A 4,941-nucleotide genomic window follows, 5' to 3' on the forward strand; every position below is an offset into this window, starting at 1 on the left:
TCGTTCATTTCGCATGCTGTTGAAGCTAAATCATGTGTATCACAAGTATATGAATCTAATCCATTTGTGTCGCATGGATTCGAAGATAAGCCTTCCACTTCGCATTGATTTGAAGCTAAATCATGTGTTTCGCATGGATTTGAAGCTAACTCGTTTTTTTCGCATGCAGTTGAAGCTAAATCATGTACATCACAAGTATTTGAAGCTAAACCATTTGTTTCGCATGGATTCGAAGATAATCCATGTTCTTCGCATTCATTTGAAGCTAAATCATGTGTTTCGATTGGATTTGAAGATAACTCGTTTGTTTCGCATGCTGTTAAAGCTAAATCATGTATATCACAAGTATTTGAAGCTAAACCATTTGATTCCCATGGATTTGAAGCTAAGCTTTCAACTTCGCATTGATTTGAATATAAGTCATGTGTTTCGCATGGATTTGAAGCTAACTCGTTTGTTTCGCATGCTGTTGAAGTTAAATCATGTATATTACAAGTATTTGAAGCTATATCATTTGTTTCGCATGGATTCGAAGATAACCCTTCTACTTCGCATTCATTTGATGCTAAATCATGTGTTTCAGATGGATTTGTAGCTAACTCGTTTGTTTCGCATGCAGTTGAAGCTAAATCATGTATATCATAAGTATTTGAAGCTAAACCATTAGTTTCGCATGGATTCGAAGATCAGCCGTCTACTTCGCATTGATTTGATGCTAAATCATGTGTTTCGCATGGATTTGAAGCTAACTCGTTTGTTTCGCATGCAGTTGAAGCAATATCATGTATATCGCAAGTATTTGAAGCAAAACCATTTGTTTCGCATGGATTCGAAGATAAGCCTCCTACTTCGCATTGATTTGAAACTAAATCATGTGTTCGCATGGATTTGAATCTAACTCGTTTGTTTCGCACGCTATTCAAGCTAAATCAAGTGTATCACAAGTATTTGAAGCTAAACCATTTGCTTCGCATGTATTCGTAGATCGGCCTTCTACTTCGCAGTTATTAGATGCTAAATCATGTGTTTCGCATGGATTTGAAGCTAACTCGTTTGTTTCGCATGCAGTTGAAGCTGAATCATGTATATCACAAGTATTTGAAGTTAAACCATTTGTTTCGCATGGATTCGAAGATAAGCCTCCTACTTCGCATTGATTTGAAGCTAAATCATGTGTTCGCATGGATTTGAAGCTAACTCGTTTGCTTCGCATGCTGTTGAAGCTAAATCAAGTGTATCACAAGTATTTGAAGCTCAACCATTTGTTTCGCATGGATTCGAAGATCAGCCTTCTACTTCGCATTGATTAGATGCTAAATCATGTGTTTCGCATGGATTTGTAGCTAACTCGTTTGTTTCGCATGCTGTTGAAGCTAAGTCATGTATATCTCAAGTATTTGAAGCTAAACCATTTGTTTCGCATGGATTCGAAGATAATCCATGTTCTTCGCATTCATTTGAAGCTAAATCATGTGTTTCGATTGGATTTGAAGATAACTCGTTTGTTTCGCATGCTGTTAAAGCTAAATCATGTATATCACAAGTATTTGAAGATAAACCATTTGTTTCGCATGGATTCGAAGATAATCCATCTACTTCGCATTGTTTTGAAGCTAAATCATGTGTTTCGCATGGATTTGAAGCTAACTCGTTTGTTTCGCATGCTGTTGAATCTAAATCATGTATATCACAAGTATTTGAAGCTAAACCATTTGATTCCCATGGATTTGAAGCTAAGCTTTCAACTTCGCATTGATTTGAATATAAGTCATGTGTTTCGCATGGATTTGAAGCTAACTCGTTTGTTTCGCATGCTGTTGAAGCTAAATCATGTATATTACAAGTATTTGAAGCTAAAGCATTTGTTTCGCATGGATTCGAAGATAAGCCTCCTACTTCGAAATTGATTTGAAGCTAAATCATGTGTTCGCATGGATTTGAATCTAACTCGTTTGTTTCGCATGCTGTTGAAGCTGAATCATGTATATCACAAGCATTTGAAGCTAAACTATTCGTTTCGCATGGATTCGAAGATAAGCCTTCCACTTCGCATTGATTTGAAGCTAAATCATGTGTTCCGCATGGATTTGAAGCTAACTCTTTTGTTTCGCATGCTGTTGAAGCTAAATTATGTATATCACAAGTATTTGAAGTTAAACCATTTGTTTCGCATGGATTCGAAGATAAGCCTCCTACTTCGCATTGATTTGAAGCTAAATCATGTGTTCGCATGGATTTGAAGCTAACTCGTTTGCTTCGCATGCTGTTGAAGCTAAATCATGTATATCACAAGTATTTGAAGATAAACCATTTGTTTCGCATGGATTCGAAGATAATCCATCTACTTCGCATTGTTTTGAAGCTAAATCATGTGTTTCGCATGGATTTGAAGCTAACTCGTTTGTTTCGCATGGATTCGAAGATAACCCTTCTAATTCGCATTGATTTGAAGCTAAATCATGTGTTTCGCATGGATTTGAAGCTACACACGTTTTTTTCGCATGCAGTTGAAGCTAAATCATGTACATCACAAGTATTTGATGCTAAATCATTTGTCGCATGCATTCGAAGATAATCCATCTACTTCGCATTAATTTGAAGCTAAATCATGTGTTTCGCTTGGATTTGAAGATAACTCGTTTGTTTCGCATGCTGTTGAAGCTAAATCATGTATATCACAAGTATTTGAAGCTAAACCATTTGTTTTGCATGGATTCGAAGATAAGCCTCCTACTTCGCATTGATTTGAAGCTAAATCATGTGTTTCGCATGGATTTGAAGCTAACTCGTTTGTTTCGCATGCACTTGAAGCTGAACCATGTATATCACAAGTATTTGAAGCTAAACTATTCGTTTCGCATGGATTCGAAGGTAAGTCTTCCACTTCGCATTGATTTGAAGCTAAATCATGTGTTTCGCATGGATTTGAAGTTAACTCGTTTGTTTCGCATGCAGTTGAAGCTAAATCATGTATATCACAAGTATTTGCAGCTAAACCATTTGTTTCGCATGGAATCGAAGATAACCCTTCTACTTCGCATTGATTTGAAGTTAAATCATGTGTTTCGCATGGATTTGAATCTAACTCGTTTATTTCGCATGCTGTTGAAGCTAAATCATGTATATCGCAAGTATATGAAGCTAATCCAATTGTTTCGCATGGATTCGAGGATAAGCCTTCCACTTCGCATTGATTTGAAACTAAATCATGTGTTTCGCATGGATTTGAATCGAACTCGTTTGTTTCGAATGCTGTTGAAGCTAAATCATGTATATCACAAGTATTTGAAGTTAAACAATTTGTTTCGCATGGATTCGATGATAACCCATGTACTTCGCATTGATTTGAAGCTAAATCATGTGTTCGCATGGATTTGAAGCTACCTCGTTTGTTTCGCATGCTGTTGAAGCTATATCAAGTGTATCACAAGTATTTGAAGCCAAACCATTTGCTTCGCATGGATTCGAAGATCAGCCTTCTACTTCGCATTTATTAGATGCTAAATCATGTGTTTCGCATGGGTTTGAAGCTAACTCGTTTGTTTCGCCTGCATTTGAAGCTATATCACTTATATTCACAAGTATGTGAAGCTAAATCTTTCGTTTCGCATGGATTTGAAGCTAAGCCATCAACTTCGCGTTGAATTGATGCTAAATCATGTTTTTCGTTTGGACTTGAAGCTAACTCGTTTATTCCGCATGCTTTTGATGCTAAATCAAGTGTATCACAAGTATTTGAATCCAAATCATGTGTTTCGCATGGATTTGAAGCTAACTCGTTTGTTTCGCATGCAGTTGAAGCTGAATCATGTATATCACAAGCATTTGAACGTAACTATTCGTTTCGCATGGATTCGAAGATAAGCCTTCCACTTCGCATTCATTTGAAGCTAAATCATCGGTTCCGCATGGATTTGAAGCTAACTCGTTTGTTTCGCCTGCATTTGAAGCCATATCACTTATATTTTCAAGTATGTGAAGCTAAATCATTCGTTTCGCATGGATTTGAAGCTAAGCCATCAACTTCGCGTTGACTTGATGCTAAATCATGTTTTTCGTTTGGACTTGAAGCAAACTCGTTTGTTTCGCATGTTGTTGAAGCTAAATCATGTATATCACAAGTATTTGAAGCTAAACCATTTGATTCCCATGGATTTGAAGCTAAGCTTTCAACTTCGCATTGATTTGAATATAAGTCATGTGTTTCGCATGGATTTGAAGCTAACTCGTTTGTTTCGCATGCTGTTGAAGCTAAATCATGTATATTACAAGTATTTGAAGCTAAAGCATTTGTTTCGCATGGATTCGAAGATAAGCCTCCTACTTCGAAATTGATTTGAAGCTAAATCATGTGTTCGCACGGATTTGAATCTAACTCGTTTGTTTCGCACGCTGTTCAAGCTAAATCAAGTGTATCACAAGTATTTGAAGCTAAACCATTTGTTTCGCATGGATTCGAAGATAAGCCTCCTACTTCGCATTGATTTGAAGCTAAATCATGTGTTCGCATGAATTTGAAGCTAACTCGTTTGTTTCGCATGCTGTTGAAGCTAAATCATGTATATCACAAGTATTTGAAGCTATATCATATGTTTCGCATGGATTCGAAGATAACCCTTCTAATTCGCATTTATTTGAAGCTAAATCATGTGTTTCGCATTGATTTGAAGCTAACTCGTTTGTTTCGCATGCTGTTGAAGCTAAGTCATGTATATCACAAGTATTTGAAGCTAAATCATTTGATTCGCATGGATTCGAAGATAAGCCTTCCACTTCGTATTGATTTGAAGCTAAATCATCGGTTCCGCATGGATTTGAAGCTAACTCGTTTGTTTCGCCTGCATTTGAAGCCATATCACTTACATTTTCAAGTATGTGAAGCTAAATCATTCGTTTCGCATGGATTTGAAGCTAAGCCATCAACTTCGCGTTGACTTGATG

Source organism: Megalopta genalis, unplaced genomic scaffold (genome assembly GCF_051020955.1).
Source record: "Megalopta genalis isolate 19385.01 unplaced genomic scaffold, iyMegGena1_principal scaffold0377, whole genome shotgun sequence".
NCBI classification, from domain to species: Eukaryota; Metazoa; Arthropoda; class Insecta; order Hymenoptera; family Halictidae; genus Megalopta; species Megalopta genalis.